Genomic DNA, 19,471 nt, shown 5'->3' with positions numbered 1-19,471 from the left:
TATAGACAACTCAGAAGAATATGATATAAATCCAGTAAGAGACGTTTACTACAGATAAAAAGATTGCTGGAATGGGTGTCATAAAAAGATAATAATAATAGCGACTTTATTTTTCATTTTACATAATAAATAAGTGTTTCCAACTTATGAGTAATTATTGTTATGATAGGCGGACTTCAGTTTTTTTAGAAAATGATATAGACAGAAATGAGCAAGTCAATAGCTCCCAAGTAGTAGTATAAAGATGAAAACTATGTTTCAACAATATTGATCAATATACAGGGTATTCAATAAATGTGTGTTTTACCAGAATTGGGTTTTTTAAATGAAGCAGTTGAAAATATACGGTTCTTAAGGTTTATACCAGGAGGTTCGTAAGTTTTGGTGACATATATGACACAAAATGGGATCATTCAATACCCAATATCTCCTATTCAATCTCAACGGATTGAGCAAATATGCTCGAGAATAGTGTATTTCCAATTCTCATTTATAATTTTACCAACATAGTCTTAATATCTTCCAAAACACCCAGTATAAACCCAAACAACTTTAAGTTTTTAAAAACAATCCTGAAAGAAATCAATCGAATGAAAAGATACTGTGTTCCATTTAAAAAATACAACTTTGGTAAATCACATTTCTGTGACATAACTTCCATTAGGTACCCTCTACAATTTTTATTTGAGCAGTTTTTTCCATCTCAACTAAAGAAGCAAGTGTACCCATACTCTTGACACACTTTGCATAGTAAGTTCAGTGTTTTTTTTTTCAATTTTTTTAATAATTTTATTAGGCCGACTTAAAACATCCTTGGATATATGAATTATTAATTTTTAAAAGCATGTATAAAATATTTCACCTAAGCACCAAATTCATTTTGGACCTTAATCAGAAACGACTTATTTTTAGACCAGAAAATACAATAGAAAATCTTACTCCCGAATCTTTGTGGATTCACTCAATATCAAATCGATAAAATAATATTGGTTTATATTTTCTGTTTGCCAAACAGTGACATCGAATTTACCTTTTATTTTCAGCTCTTTTATTTTTTTTTGTGGTACTAGATACAAGCAGGAAGGGATTGAAATTCGGGCCCTAAACAATATTAATGTTAAATCGGTTTCATTCAATGAGTTTTTGATGAAACTAAAAAAGAAATATCAAAAACATAGAAAAACCTGACCAGAACTGTCACTATCAATCACTATCAAATAAGAAGAACAACAGCACATCAATATTATTTACATTTTGAAAAGTTATCAATAATTTTATTTTATATATATATATATATATATATATATATATATATATATATATATTTATTTATATTTATTTATATTTATTTATATTTATTTATATTTATTTATATTTATTTATATTTATTTATATTTATATATATATATATATATATATATATATATTTTGTGTGTGTGTGTGTGTGTGTGTGTGTGTCTCACTTCTCATGGAAACACCCCCGTATCTTCCGTAATATTTGAGGTAGAACGATGAAACTCTCTGATGGAACTGATGGAAATGCTCAAAATGCACCTACCACCTAAGAAGCGAGACAAATTCGGAATTTTCAGGACTGAAATTTTTTCAGGAAAAAAGTGTGATCGTAATAAGTTTGTAGTCCTGATCACGAATCTGAAGGAATTTTGAGCCTATTTTGCCCCCTAATATGTTTTACCGTAAAAATGGGGTGTTCCATCGCGAGTGGCGGACAGTGTATATCACTTTGGCCAACCCCATTCAGGTGGTAGGTGCATTTTGAGCATTTCCATCAGTCCTGAGAGTTTCATCGTTCCACCTCGAATATTACGGAAGATACGGGGGTGTTTCCATAAGAAGTGAGACAAACTCGGATTTTTCAGGACTGAAATTTTTTCAGGAAAAAAGTGTATTCGTAGTAAGTTGGTAGTCCTGATCACGAATCTGAAGGAATTTTGAATTGAATTTTGAATTGAATTTTGTTCTTCAGGGTGTTCATCCGTTGGGTACTATTCGATAGTCGACGTTTCGCCATCATCTCAGATGGCATTATCAAGACGAGTTACTGCTTCGCTTCGAGAGGTGTAACTGATGTTAGGTTCTTCTTGTGGTGTTTTTATATGGTTTCGCTTGCGTAAGTTGTATGGATTTGTTACCTGTTTTCCTACCTGACGGTTGTTGATGGCTTTTGGTAGTTCTCCTACCTGTTTTTCTACCTGAGGGTTGTGAATGTCTTCTGGCGGTTCTCCAACCTGCGATGGTTCATTATCAATTTGTGGTTGTCTTTGGTGGTTGTTTTTAATTATTGATTTCCAAATCCTTGGGATGTTTAGTGAGTCATCCCTTTTGTTGATGAGGCCTTGCTTTTCGATTTCGATTGCTTCCCTGATTTGTCGAATTCTTGGGTTTTGCACCTGTGCTATCTGTTTCGTGGACTCAAAATTAATCTTGTGACCTGTTTGTAGATGGTGTTGAAAGAGGGCAGAGGAGGTTTGTTTTGTTCTTATCGAGTTTTTGTGCTCCTGGGTTCTGGCAGATATACGTCTGTTGGTCTGACCGATATATTGTTGTCCACAGTCCTCGCATGTGATGCTATATACTCCTTGGTTTTCTAGGGAGATTCTCTCTTTCGGTCTGGGCAGCCAACTGAATATCGTTTCGTGTGGAGAGTCTTCTCTTGATCTAGGGGATGTTTTTTTGGTTCTTCTTTGTCTGTCGATGGCCTTTTGAATGATCTTTGGTCCGTAACCATTTTGTCGCAGAGCCGTTGCTGTCTCCTCCAATTCCTCCAACAAACAGGGCAACAGAATTGGAGGAGACAACAACGGCTCTGCGACAAAATGGTTACGGACCAAAGATCATTCAAAAGGCCATCGACAGACAAAGAAGAACCAAAAAAACATCCCCTAGATCAAGAGAAGACTCTCCACACGACAGACAATCTGTGACACTACCTTATATCAAAGGTGTGACCGACAAAATCGGGAGAATACTAAGACGTAAAAACATTCGGACAACCTACAAACCACACAAAACGATATCCAGTTGGCCGCCCAGACCGAAAGAGAGAATCTCCCTAGAAAACCAAGGAGTATATAGCATCACATGCGAGGACTGTGGACAACAATATATCGGTCAGACCAACAGACGTATATCTGCCAGAACCCAGGAGCACAAAAACTCGATAAGAACAAAACAAACCTCCTCTGCCCTCTTTCAACACCATCTACAAACAGGTCACAAGATTAATTTTGAGTCCACGAAACAGATAGCACAGGTGCAAAACCCAAGAATTCGACAAATCAGGGAAGCAATCGAAATCGAAAAGCAAGGCCTCATCAACAAAAGGGATGACTCACTAAACATCCCAAGGATTTGGAAATCAATAATTAAAAACAACCACCAAAGACAACCACAAATTGATAATGAACCATCGCAGGTTGGAGAACCGCCAGAAGACATTCACAACCCTCAGGTAGAAAAACAGGTAGGAGAACTACCAAAAGCCATCAACAACCGTCAGGTAGGAAAACAGGTAACAAATCCATACAACTTACGCAAGCGAAACCATATAAAAACACCACAAGAAGAACCTAACATCAGTTACACCTCTCGAAGCGAAGCAGTAACTCGTCTTGATAATGCCATCTGAGATGATGGCGAAACGTCGACTATCGAATAGTACCCAACGGATGAACACCCGGAAGAACAACACATCATATTCTACCATCCGTGAAGACCTACATTGTAATATATATATATATATATATATATATATATATATATATATATATATATATATATATATATATACATATATATATATATATATACATATATATATATACATATATATATATACATATATATATATATATATATATATATATATATATATATATATATATATATTTATATATTTTTTTGCCTATATCTTTATTCGCAGACATATTGAAAATCTGTCCACATTTTGCTATTAACACTTGATGTGGGCTATCAAAATATGTCCATGAATCTTTTATATAGGGTATCATCTGACTTGGGCCACCCCCATCTTTGAATTTTTAAATACCAACCTGTATTTTTTGTTGTAGTTTTTGGATCGTAGACGTTCACTTCATACTGAGAAATAAAATTCTATTTCATATTTCGGGATGTTTCGGTAATATTTGATCATAATTGGGTGAATTATTCCCTTTCAAATTACGGCCCTGGAAATTGGTTGACTGAGTTGAATGAAAACGCAATAGCAACTTTCACGTCTCCCTATGTACCGCAGAGTTTTTAGAAAGTTTTTCTCATTTTTAGGTACCTATTCATATTTTTTCATATTTCCATTGCTCTAAGAGTTTTCTACAATGAACTTCGAATAAGAAAACCTTTTATGATTATCTGAACCATATCTACAACAAAAATATATTATATGTGTTTTGATTGGCAGAAAAAGAAATGATGGCAATAATAACATCCAAAACGAACACTATAATTGTAATGAAAATTCGAAATAAGTAATTTATATACACAAAAAAATTAATGGCTCAATAAATGTTCGAATTGGAGTCCTTCCATTTTTTGAGTGTTCTGTCCACGAATTAACCCCTTTTGATTTATATACATATATATATATATATATATATATATATATATATATATATATATATATATATATATAAGAAATACTGAATAATGTTGGGGATGCAGTAAAAATTGCTGGGCTGTTGTTTAAAGAATACTCTTTGTTATATGGTCGAGCTTTCGAGAATGTTTATTCCCTTTATCAAGACATTAACTTGAGGTTATATTAAAAAGTCGACAATTTCACTGAGAAACACAAAAAAAGTCCTTTTCATTATGTAGAAAAGTGTCACACATTAAATTTTTATGGTTTAAAGAAAATATATATATATATATATATATATATATAAAATTTATTCAGAAATAACATTTAGAGGATTTGAAATTCTAAATATATATATATATATATATATATATATATATATATATATATATATATATATATATCCAACTATCAATAGAGCTTCCGTACATTTACAATTTTCTATCAATCGGGCGTCCGGTTTCAATGAGGCGTCCATATATGGACGCCGAATTGTTTCACCATGCCAGGCAGTTCAGAGGTTCCCTATCTTCCATCTGACAAAATTTCAGATGGGCGCCTATTTATCAATTTCATTGTCAAAATTATATGTATTGGCGTATATTCTAGTTGAGTCTTTTTTATTTTGGTGGCGCTCGGGAGGTACGCGTATACTTGTGCCGTATATTTTTCATACATGTGAGCGAATATGAGGCGTCCATATAACTGACAACAATGCAATAGTTTTTGCGAGAGGGAAGTCTCAATGATTTGTTAGAAATATCGTTGATTTGGTATGTTTGTAGGTCGGCGCCGGTTTCATACACAGGGTGACAATTTGAAAACTTACAAGGTCTATCTCTGAGCAACCAAATAAAATATAAGAAATCGCTGAAAACAACTTTCATAATACAAAGGGAGAAACAAATGATGTGATGATTAACTTGTTTTTTCTCTCACACCCTTGCCCCCAGCCACCACAACTTCATATTTTTGAAAGGCAACCACCTACTTGTGATACATTATCTGAAAGCTCTTAAGATATGCTCTTCAATGGTACTCTTCAAAGCTACATTCGATGCAGTAAGTTTTGGTTCATCAAATAAAAGAATTCATTCAGAATAAATTTTATTTTCTATTATTAATTTAGTAAATTTTCAAAAACATGATTTTTACCATCGTAGCATTAATATTAAGACTTGAATATTTTACGCCTCTTCTATTTTTTTTTATTCGTCTCGATAATAGATAGGAATAGATAGGGAAGAAGAGTGGCACCTTGTTTTAGAGGTCTTTCGAATACCTTTACTACTCTGTCAACAGAAAATTTTTGTGACGATTAGTTTTCGAGATAATTTGAAGTTTTAAAGGTATTTGCATTGAGTTCAACTCTTTTTAAAATAAATCAAATTGTTTTTAAGGTGCAAGTTACGTTCAGAACTCTCATAAAAAAAATAAATTTTTGCTTTTTATGACAACCTGCTAATACGTGTCCATTTGATGTCGAATTATTTGTTTATTACGAGGAGATTTCTCCGGGGGATGGGATTGGTTACCACCATTACATTTTAGGTAAATTGAGTGGCACCTACTTATGAAGGTTGAATTGCCTCTTCAAGAAGTTGTTAATAAGAATCACCGGTTGAATTTCCATCAATGAAAAATGAACCTATAATATGATTGCCTAATATTCCGGCCCAGATATTCAACTTTTGGGGATGTTGGGTATGTATTTCTGCGTATTGTCTTGGGTTTTCATCCGACCAATAACGGCAATTGTAACGGTTCACGCAACCATTTGAATAAAATGAGCTTTCGTCCGAATAACAGATGTTATAAAGCAGTTCGGGATTTTGCATTAATATTTCACTCATGCCCTCACAAAACTCCTGTCTTCGGTCAAAATCATCCTCATTGAGTTCACGAACAAGTTTAATTTTGTAAGGATGGTATTTGTGGTTTTTAAGGATTCTCCATGCGATCATATGGCTTATTCCTGCCATTGCGGATAAACCTCTGGTACTTAACCTGGGATTGGCGATGACTTGACCAAACACTACAATCGCATTATCGTCATTCACTACCCTTCTCTGAACATCACTTTTTTCATTTAAAACCGAACCTGTCTCCCTGAATTTTGTGACCAAATCCAGAACGTGATTTCTGCTTAGGTGTTTACCAGGTTTTTGCTCGTTAAATAAAATTGATGTTTTATTAGCATTTTGGTCGTTGCCAAAAAATGAAGCAATAACTGAAACCCTTTCGGCAGTAGTGAAAGAAATGTTTAAACAAATAACAATACACGACCCGTTTCAACAAAACAATCGAACGTTGTTATTTAACAAAAAATTGATAAGACGAACTGCTTAAAACTTTTTTTATTTAGGCATACAAGTTACCGAGTGGTCTGTCTAATGTATTATCAACATGGCAATTTTAACTTCAAATTATCTCGAAAACTAATCGTTACAAAAATTTTCTTTTAACAGAGTTGTGAAGGTATTCGAAAGACCTTTAAAACAAGGTGCCACTCGACCTACTTTCCCCATCTAAATAAAGGTCGTCGGACGCACCTCTCTGAGGGGGTGCGTACTACAAAAAATCTGATTAGTCTGAAAGGTGTCCCCCTTCAATTAGAAATCGACGTGTCCGAGCTTTTTTGAAAATCTTACTTTTTATATTCAAAAACGGCTCTGTGGTTTTCGTTGTTACACACTGTATATAGAAGAAAATGTAAATGGCGAAATGTATGATCACATGCTAGAAAGATCTATCGAACCTCGGATAGTTCATGAATTAGAGAATCACAGAGACATACACGGCAATTTATCTTTGAAAGAAAATGTATTACATTTTCAACAGAATGGGGAACCTTATTATTTTGTAGTTCCAGTTATTCAATGGTTAGATAATAATTATGCTGATCAATGTATTGGAAGAAGAGATTCTACTGAATGGCCTCTCACATCCCTGGACCTATCTCCTCTAGATTTTTTCCTCTGGGCCACTTACTTAAAATAGGTTGTTTTAAAGACGACGCAATCTGATTCAATAAAGCCACTGAAGGAAAGAATAATCCAAGAATGCTGAGCTATTTTCAGAGAAACATTTGCCAATGTTTCGGAATGACTTTCGGAAATGAAAATTGCGAAAGTTATAAACAATTTAGTGAAAAATAAAAAATGGGTCCAGTTTTTTGGAAATATCTTAAAAACTAATTGGAATTTTCAAAATCGAAAAAAAAAAATTCGAAAAGAGGAAGAAATTTCCTATCGAAAAGTCCTGACTACCGGAACTGTAGGACCAATATTTATAATTTTCCCGGAGCTCTGAAATAGAGCTCTAAATCGGGTGTTTAGCCGCGTGTAGGCCGTGCGTGTTTAGGTTAATTTTACAAAAAAAAATTTATAGCATATAAAATATATAAATTGAGGAATGAAAAAATTCAGTCATATACTCAAAAGATAAATTAACAGTAATCTGTCGGTAAAAAATTTTTAATGCAATTATTAGATTTATTATGCTATTGTTAATTAACAATTTTTTATCACTCGATTATCATTATTGCAAGTGTGATATTTTTCAAACTAAAAGTGTGGAATTTTTTTCCTTCCATAGAGTTATGATTATAACGGTTAGGAATTGATTTACTTCCAAAATATTGAAAAATTATTATTTTTCAGTTATTTATTAACCATTTACTGCATTTTTGAATTAAAAAGTTTATTAAATAATCGAAGAACAATTTTTTTTGATTATTATTATTAGTATATTTTTTTTTCAAATCAGAAGCTACATAAAAATATTTTTTTCATCGCCTATTGTTTAAAAATTTGTTATAAACAAATGCGTTTATAACATATTTGAATTTATTTTGGATCCTAATCTTTAATAAAAATTATGATTAAAAAAAAATAGCGTTTCTTGAAAAATCGTGTGCAATGCAAAAAACCGCATTTGTTAATTTACAATTTTTTTACCACTAATTGTCAATATTTCAAAAAAAAAATTTGTAAAAAATTAGAATAATTCGAATGAATAATTTTATAAAAAAAATCAAACTTCAGCTGAATATATTCTTTTATTAATGGAGAAAAAATGAGTCTAGCGATTTTTCATTGTATCTCCATTAGTTTAATGAATATAATAATTTAAATGATGAAAAAATAGATTGATTATAGAGCGCCAAAATTTATAAAATTCGATAAAAAATTAAAAAAATTAAAAAAAAATACAGGGTTGTTTTTCATTCATTAATTGCAACAAGAACAAAAATGAAATGAAAAAATTCATTTGTTTATTACAAATTGTTTATTTATAAAACAATGAAAAATTTTAAAAATTTCAATTTTTTTTTTGTTCCAAATAATTGAAAACATTTAAAAACATTTAAAAAAAAATTGTCAACTAGTGGTGAAAATAAAAATATTAACAATAGCGTAATAAATCGAATAATTGCAATAAACATTTTCACCGACAGATTATTGTTAATTTAGCATTTGAGTATCTGCCTGAATTCTTTCATTCCTTGATTTATAAATTTTATATGCCAAATTTTTTTTTTGTAAAAACGGCCCAAACAGGCACGGTTCACGGCGGCCAAACATCCGATTACGATCTCATTTTCAGGGCTTCGGGAAAATTATAAATATTGGTCATACAGTTCCGGGAGTTAAGACTTTATTATAGAAAATTTCTTCCTATTTTCGAATTTGAAAATCTCAATTAGTTTTGAAATAACTAAACCCGTTTTTTATTTTTCACTAAATTGTTTATAACTTTTGCTATTTTCATTTCCGAAAGTTGTCCGTTCCCAAAAACTTTCTAGACGCTATTCCGAATCGAATGACACCTCAACCATAATTTTCGGAGACTGCTGAAGAAGAAAAAAGCACTTCTTGATCAGACTAGTCAAGTTCGAACATAGCTGAACAATCTTACAACAGCTACAGATTGGGGATGAGAAAAAATTGAGACTCTCTTTTTGTCCATGAAAACACCAGAATCATTGGCAGGTTTAGAATTACTGAAACTAGTTCATTGTAGTTGCATAGTAGGTATCTAACTGCAGTAAAACTTAAAGCAGTAGAAAAACAGTGATGAGTGCATCCGATGTTGTTGGGATGATGACAATTTCAACTTCGAGTACGGCATGATTGTTGATCAACAAAATACTAACCATCCAGTATATCGAAAACTGATTCAGGCATTCTACGTATCAAACTCAGATACTAACTCTGACGGTTAAGAATGCGTTAATAATAAATTGTTTTGGTAATAAATGATAAAATTAATTATGAAAAATGTTTCTGTCAATTTGTAGAGAAATGTCAATTATGATTTTCAAAATAGAAAACATTCTCCGGATAATCATTTGAACATTCGAGATATATAAAAAAACGTTCATAAACAATTAAAAATCGTATTTTTTTCTGAATATCATATTATGAAGATAAAAATTTTTTGAATTCCCATACGGTCATACACAATTTATAAACAAATTGCGCTAAAACAGTTTGTTCAACTTACCGAATGTCTTTATTTGATACAGAAACAGGATATAATGATAAATATATAGAAAAATTAAAACAATATGTTATGTTACTAAAAAAAATCATAATGAACAAAATATAATGTTTTTGAACTTTTATAATGTGATCTTGTGGAGCACATTGATAAAAAGAGATTCACGTTCATTACAAGACCAAACACGACTATGATACGATATTTCATCATGGAATCCTAGTGCCTATCTTCCGGCTCCATCATCAGATCAGCTCCAGAGTACCTACCATATTGTCATCAAAATCACATAAAACTGCCAATTTTCATAACGCTACGATCTTTAAAAGATGGTTAAATTAGTTTTCTTAGATTTGACTACATAGTTACATACATACATACAGGTCGACCTAATAAAAGCGTATTAAAAACGAAAAACTCTAGAAAAAATTAAAAAATATTTAGGTCAGTCCTTAAAGAAATATTGAAAAATGCATGACTCGAAAAATCGTATACCATACACGGAAATGAATCTTGACAGGTCTTGATGCCTTCTAGATGGCTATCCTGTGTAGTGTGTATCAGCCAAATGGAATAAATATGACACTGAGTAAATATGACTGTGCTCAACAAAACACTCAGGCACGTCCAATTTTCAACAACCAAATTTTTCAATGCTCAATAACTCAGTTAACGGGAACAACAACTCGACCACGAACTCGGGCTTTGCAACCGTTACCACATCGCCTCTGATAATGTATACCGCAGTAGTAGACGAAACGTCAGGCATAAAAACCTGCAAACCACGCAAACGCTGAAAAACAGATTTTACACTGTCATCTACGGCCGTGAATATTTACATTCTTTGGTAATTCATATTATTTATCCTATCGTCTGTCATTTTGGCGTCTTCAACTAGTTTGAATACTTTGAATTCTTGCTGTTTTCTAATGGAAATATACAATGAACTTTTTGTAATTAAAGTTGAACTTTCAATAATCACACCATGCATGTGTCGGTTTCACTTCTCCTATCATTATATTCGGCTCGCTTAAATATCATACAGTGTTAAAATGGAAATATGCCAACCAAGACAAAAATTATCGAATGATATTGAAAATTTCGTTATGGAATAAACTTTTCATGATCAGTCAATATCACTTGGTACCTATGTAAAAATGAAATACATACCGGCTACCTGAAATCCATACGCAATTTGTCGTTGGCACAACGCTTGTTGAAAAACAGATGTGAAGAAATTAAAACCCACTTGCTGCCTACATTTAATGCGGTAAATATTGGCAACGTTGTAAGGATTCCCAATAATCTATTTCATGTATGAAAATATACTTATTGGACTCCCTATTATCAATCAGATGTCTGATGATGGTGTATACTGAGGAGTTCTTATGAATGTTTGACGGACGGACGCTCTACTATCGAATCAATAGTGAACTCAATTTTTTTATGGTGGTAAAAATGTCATGCCAGCCTACAGAAATCAGTTTTCTAGTACTTACCATGAAATATATTCGGTAAATTCTTCAAATTATGATGGACGCCCTATCAGCGCATTCAATGTATGGATGCCATATTGATATCGGGATGTATATATATATATATATATATATATATATATATATATATATATATATATATAAATCCTTCGGGCATTTTGTGTCCACCAGAAATAATGTCTTTAGGATGAATATAATTGCGTGTATTGAATATTTATCTAATTTCAGAACCGAGACACTATTTCAAATTTTTCTATTTTCAAAAAAATAATATATGATTTTTTCACTTTCAAGAGGATTTTGCTTCCTTTCGTTTTACTATCTATATTGATTCCTTCTGTATATTTTGTTCACATGTCTAGCACTTTTTTGCATCCGCAAATGTATATTATTTGTACATAACGACTATTTTGCATCCGGCGATGTTGCCAAAGAATCAAATCGTAAGATACCAATTCAAATTTAGATTTCACCACTCTCATTTATGTCTTTCCCGACATATGTTAGGACGAAAGTTTTATGAAAATTTTGTGAAAAAGTTATGAACATGAAGAATGCTTTTAAATAAATCCAACATCCAAATTCAGAACAAAATTTTATCTAATTAAGTGAGCGAAATTCTTAATAGTCATGTCAATAGTCAAGTTATTTGGATCAATAAAGGAAGTGGTCCAAAATATTCAGTTGAGATAGTCGTTATAGAAAAATGCTTATCGAAATTGGGAAGGAAAATAAAATTAAATGAACAATTGAAAGGAAGTTGAAAAAATATTAGAACACTTAAATATGTATGTTTAAAATGTTTTTCCGTTGAGCAGCTGTTACACTACTACGAAAGACAACCCTCAGAAGTCGAAACTTGTGCAAGCTAAGGACTAACGAGGTCTTACCTTTTAACGTGTGAGTTCTAACACAGGTTGAACGATAGCAAGTGAAAATCGATCGTTCAACCTGCGGCTAGAACCATCGACTCACACATCGGTCGATTGAGAGAGTGAACAAAGCACCCACGTCGAACCGCTCGGCTACCGACCTTATTTCTTAAGAAAACAAATTATTGTGGTCTGAAATGAAAATAAATGGTTCAAACAATTAGTGAAAAAGTAATATGAAAAATGAAAATGAAATACTCATCAGTTTTCATTTAAGGACGATGGTGTATACTAATAAAATCGAAACGTGTCGTGAAGTATGGAATCTCTGCTTTCATTTTTTTTATTTTTATTTTTTCATCTAAAATGTAAATTAAACGTAAGGCAGGAATAGCAATAAAAATTAAAGTAATTGTAGGTAAGATAGTTATAATAATTTCAATAGTTTGTCCTTTTAATAAGTATCGATGTGAAAATTTATTTAAAAATAATCTTATTATTAAATCAATTGGTCTACTAATGCAGTAATAATTATCATTATTACTTATTAATGTATGATCATAAGAAAAGTTAATTGTTCTATCAAGGGAAAGCTCTATTTTGTAGTATTGTAACGAATTAAAGAATTAATTGTCTTAAACAAATTTATTTTCAACAATATTTCACTATCACAACTAATTTATATACAACACTAACGCTTAATTTATCCTTACAGTTTAAATAGAAATTCGCCCCCAAAATCCTATGATTGAACATTTTTAATAATTTATGTTTACATTTTTTGCAAAAAAACATTTTTGCACACATTTCGAAAACATTTTAGCCCATTACAAAAATTCTATGAAACCAAGTCAAATTTTTGCAATTATTTAAAGGCACCCCCCACAAAATCGCTCAAAATTGAGTCTTTACTTTTTATTTTTATAACTCATACCATTTTTAAAAAGTTTTTTTCATATTTTTTTTTGGAAAAATATTTTTTTAACCAATTTTGTTTATCATTCATTTTTTAACAAATTTAACACCTAAAACTTTTGAAATTTAATTTTTATAAATTTTACTAATGAATTGTCATTTGCAGTAATTCAATTTATATGATTTTTATTCTATAATTAAATGACGATTTTCTATTATATTGAGGAACAAGAAACCTTTTATTTTTCAAATAATTTTATATTATTATATGAAAATTGTATTTATTAATAATTTATTATATTTATTTTAATCATACATAATTATATTTATATATATTTTTTTCTTCAACTAAGCATTTGGATACCAATTTGAGCCCCTATACCTACAAGTACATATATTGTAATATAACCTCCCTCTTTTTTTTTATTTATATTATTTTAAAACAGATATAGTATATATCTTTCATATACATATAAATATATTTGTCCTTTCTATCAATATATAAATTATTTTTAATTTTTAGTACCTACTTTATTATTAAATATAATTTCGATAATATCATGTAATTTTATGCATTTTTTTGTATTTTTTTTTCATATGACATTTTCTGATAAAATTTTTCTACCAGAAAATTCCTATGAAAATAAAAAAAAATGCCAGAAAAAACTATGTGCCAAAAGTTCGTAAAAAAATTACATAAGCTTTTTCTAATAAAGGCATTGGTATGAGTTATAAAAAAAAGTATAGGGAAAAAAAAAAGGAGAAAAACCCCCTCACAGAGTTTCTCTAATATATTAAATTAGCCAAAAATTCGCGATGCTTGACAAAAGGATGATTTTGATAGAATCAATCATGTGTGATATTGCCCACCACCACTCTCGCAAATTACGTTTAATGGCATTACCCATTTCTACAAATATAAAAATTTTTTGTACATTTAATACTAAAATGTATAAACCTAATTAGGCTTCTGGTTTCATACCCCATTTATAAATGTTTTACCCTTTTCTTTATAATTATAAATATTTTTTTTTTAATTTTTGGTTCTCTGATTGCTATTTCTTCATATTATTGATTCGAAATATGGATTGATTTGGAAATTGATCTTCTTTCAATTATCCCCTTATTGAAGTCCCCGCAAAGATTATACCCCTCTGTATCAGCAAGAAAATATTTTATCACACAAAGATTGGCATATATAGTTGTTTTATTTTCAATTTTCATAGTAAATAATTCAAATGAATTCATTTTCAGAAATTGTAATTTTTTCATAAATTTAATATTTAATTCAGCCCTTCTATTGAACATTGGAATAACCCCATTGCATTCTTGATTCCGTGAAGTTATAAAAGGTTTAAATTGAATAGCATTCCCTTTATTAACTTGGCAAAAGTTAATTCCTACAGTTATTTTAACGTATAATATTGATACAATTAATTTTTTTGTTTTTATTATCATTATTTCTGCTAGAGTTAGAGGAATTTTAGGTTTAAGTCAAATTAGATTACGAAAAATTTTAACTTATTCCTCTATTGATCATATAGCTTGAATATCAGCAAGAATTTTATTTATAAAAATAACTTGATTTTGGTATTTTTGTATTTACTTTCTAATTTTAATAAACATTATTTTTATATTTGAAATTTTGCAAGTTTTTTACTCAAAACAATTATTTAATTCAATAAATCAGTATAAATTATTTTTTATTTTATTCTAATTATTTTTACATTTTATATTCGAATAACTTTCTCAACACTAACTTTGATTAAAAATGAATCTATTTTGATTGTCCCCTCAAAATTTAATTTTTAAAATATTTTATTAAATAGATTTACTTTAGTTGGATTATTTATTTTTACAAGAATACTTAGAATTTTCTAAGGATTTAAGTTAGTACAAACTTTCAACCTTTAAAGTTGACAATAGATTTTTATCTAAGCCTCAAAAATTAATTTTACCTACAAATTTGCAATTTAAAATCATTTTTGACTAAAGTACTGGAAGAAATTTTTATTTCGTAAATAAATTTACAATTTATTGCTTATTCTCGGCCATTCCACCGAACAAATAGTTATTCTCGACTAATCATAAAGATATTGGAACTTTATATATTACATGTTTGAAGTATGAACGAAATATTGGATACTTCATTAAGAATTTTCTTTTCTTTAACTTTAATGGGTAATGATCAAATTTATAACTTTACCGTAACTGCTAATGCTTTTGTTATAATTTTTTTTAATAGTTCATCAACTTCAACTTTTCAGACTTCAATACAAATATATGAAAATTCAGATCTGGGAGTCCCGAAGTCACGTTTAATGGGTATTACAGGGTTGCCACGACTTTTGGTCAGATAGGAGTCAATTTAATGCCTGAAGTGAAGTTAAAATATACATTATGTATATACGCTCGCGCTTCCAATCGGATTTGAGATGAACTAAAAATGAATATTTACTGTCATTTTTGGCACTAACTTACTTCCACTGATTTGTCTATTACTGACATCTGGTAAAGAGAGAAGGGCAATTATATCAGAGCCAAGCCATGAATATATCCGTTAGGAACCTGTAATATGGTTGGTTTCAGTTGTTTATCTAGACAGATCTGTTTAAAATCTGTTTTTCCGCGACTATTTTGCGTCCGATATACGGTCACGGATGCAAAATGTAATGTACCGAGCCTATTGATGGACGCAAAATGATGCTGAGGATTTTTAAATATATATATATATATATATATATATATATATATATATATATATATATATATATATATATATATAAATAGATAAGTACTCTTTGATCATTCCCATATTGATTTCAATTTAAGAGCCACCGGTATACAGCTGTTTCAGCCTATTGGGCATCGTCAGTACCGGGCAGGCGGTCCTCGATTGAAGACAAAATGAGAAAAAACCAAGAAAGTACTTGATAAAAATAGCTGCGTAAACGCAAGCGAAACATAAGTGGAACCACCTATTGGTGTGACACCCAAGTCAACTTGCCAAGTTTTTATGTCAGTGTTGGTGGTTTGACCACCACCCAAGTTGACTTGGGTGTCACACCAATAGGTGGTTCCACTTATGTTTCGCTTGCGTTTACGCAGCTATTTTTATCAAGTACTTTCTTGGTTTTTTCTCATTTTGTCTTCAATCGAGGACCGCCTGCCCGGTACTGACGATGCCCAATAGGCTGAAACAGCTGTATACCGGTGGCTCTTAAATTGAAATCAATATGGGAATGATCAAAGAGTACTTATCTATTTATTTTTTGATTTTCATGGAATTATTTTCCAGCAGCTTGACTGCATTAACCTTTCTAGATATATATATATATATATATATATATATATATATATATATATATATATATATATATATATATATATATATATATATATATATATATATATATATATATATATATATGTCACGCAGGTAGCTATAGCTGCGTGGTAATTTTGATAGGTCTCTTGTGAACACAAGATCTACTAACTGAAACCACAAATGTGCCGCTGGGTCCTGCTGGTGGCCGCGTGTATTTGTATATCTTTCTGCTGGTTACCAAGTGTTGCCCATCCTTACACTTGGCTTCACCATACTGATGATGGGCCAAAAGCCCGAAACACGTGTCTATGGTTTGTCACTTTCTTGAGTGTGCTATGTCCGATTGATTTTTGGGTTTTCTCATTGAGTTACTTATAGAACAGCAGATGTCTCTGATCACACTTGCACCATAATAGTTCTCTTTTGTTCCATAGTTTTATCATCGACAAACTAACACACTTTTTCAAACTGAATTACATGACAGCTGTCATTGTAAATTGTTTTTTGTCTCTCACTTTGTTCTTCAACCACATCGCTTTTACCGGTAATCCATAATTTTAAAACAAATACCGATTTTTAGTAAATTTACGTTCAATATTATTCTTTGTATCCAGTGAGGAGTCAACTTCTTTAATGTAGTTTAAATGTAACATTATTTTCGACACAGCCAACCTCACTAACAGTAAGTTTGAAATCTTTCATAATAATTGTTTTTATATTGTATCACCATCATACAAATTATGTAGCTTTTCCTTGAAGGTGTTAGTAATTTATAAATGACGGTAGAACTCAAAAATTGTAGTAATAAATTGATTCTATCTGTCTGGATTTTAGAATTAGACTAACATTTCTGTATTTTTAAAATGGTTTTTATATAAGTATCAACGATATCCAATTATCGTATTCAAAAAGTGCGCAAATGAACTCGCACCAGTATTTTGCAGACTTTTCAACCTGTCTTACAAGAAGGGGGTTTTTCCTTCTTGTTGGAAGATTGCTCGCGTTCAGCCAATTTTTAAAAAAGGGAAAGAAGAATCTTCCAAATAACTATAGACCAGTCGCTTTGCTATCAATTATATCAAAAATCATGGAGAAGGCCGTAAACCACCAAATCCTCAAATTTGGAAGGCTTCAACATCTTGAGCGATCATCAATATGGCATTCGGATATAACGCTCTCTGCTTCGATAAGTTTGTTAGGGGTTAAAATGGACACCAATATGTCTTGGCACAATTATGTAGCTAGAATGCAAAGGCTGCTTCTCAAAATATTGGAACAGTGTTTCGAACCAGAAAACTGTACACACCTCAGCAACTATGATGCTTTATATAGCTCAGATCAGACCTTCTTTGGAGTATTGTTCTCATGTATGGAGCTCCGCCCCTAAGCACACCCTGAAGCTGCTGAAGCTCCATTCAGAAAAGAGCCATCCAACTGATTGGAGACGCGAACATCACTTGCAACCTTGATAGTCTGGAATATCGAAGAAAGTTTGGAGATTTGTCTCTCCTCTATAGATACTTTCACGAGAAGTGTACAAGTGACTTAGCACACTTGATTCCACCAAGAGCGGTACATACCAGAAATACGCGGCAGACTGTGGCTGCTCATCGTTTTGACGTTCAACTCAGTACACCTCGAACTTTACTGTTCAAGAATTCTTTCATTTGGAGAGTGGCATTTATGTGGAACAAACTTCCTGAGATTATTTTCACAAATGGATTTGATCTCCAGCGATTCAAATTCAATGTGAATATTGTGAATCGCTACTTTCGCACAGTGTGCAATGTGTTTCTCAACTGTCGCATAACATTTGCCATCTATATTCAATCAAACAAGACACTAACCACAGAATAGTAATACTAACGACAAATTGATGACATTTTACAGAAACCAACCAAGAAAACTGTAAGAGGAACTAGTGTGACCATAATCCGTTCGACCGCAGCGCCGAATAAAAATTATCAACAAACAATTTAATTCATGTATCACTGAAATGCAACAAACAAATTAATTCAATTCTTTCCAAAGGAATAATAATAAAAAGTAAAACGGCGTGGCACATCATTTTGATTTTTATTAATATTCATTTGAAATGCGCTGAATTATTTTGTTTGTTGAATTTCAGTGATACATGAATTAAATTGATTGTTGATAATTTTTATTCGGCACTGACGTCGGACGTATTTTTATGGAACTACTCAACTGCACATATGTATGGCGTTGGTCATAGAACGGTAATAATCCGTTCGACCGCAGCGACGAATAAAAATGATCAACAATCAATTTAATTCATGTATCACCTGAATGCAACATCAAAACAATTCATTTTTACAAAATACCAATAGAAAGTAAAACGGCGTACCACGCCGTTTTACTCTTTATTAATATTCCTTTGAAATGATCTGAATTATTTTGGTTGTTGAATTTCAGTGATATATGAATTAAATTGATTGTGGATAATTTTTATTCGGTGCCACGGTTAAACGGCATTTTGTCGTACTATAAACGAACTAGCATGTTGCCATATGTAACACTTAAGGTTCTTGATAAATCCGCTCGATACCAGCGCCGAATTAAAATTATCAACAATCTTTTAAATGTATCTTTCAAATACAACAAACTTTTTAAATCATCAAAAAATTTAATTCTTTCTCAGAAATTAGCTTTTTCAAAAGATTGATGAAATAAAATGATACTTGCTTGAGAATGTTTTGCACAAAAGTTGTAACGAAATTTTAAA

General features: G+C 31.2%; 1 protein-coding gene across 1 annotated transcript in view; it reads left to right on the top strand.

Moving 5' to 3' along the window:
- LOC111513928 (nuclear cyclophilin protein Moca-cyp) overlaps nucleotides 1-19,471 on the top strand; it is a 111,386-nt gene that overhangs the window by 58,927 nt on the left and 32,988 nt on the right.

Source organism: Leptinotarsa decemlineata, unplaced genomic scaffold (assembly GCF_025532065.1).
Source record: "Leptinotarsa decemlineata unplaced genomic scaffold, Ldec_3_MD MMD2_P_RNA_scaffold_8, whole genome shotgun sequence".
NCBI lineage: Eukaryota > Metazoa > Arthropoda > Insecta > Coleoptera > Chrysomelidae > Leptinotarsa > Leptinotarsa decemlineata.
Note: the sequence above shows the minus strand (reverse complement) of the source record. Positions and strands in the feature narration are given on the sequence as shown.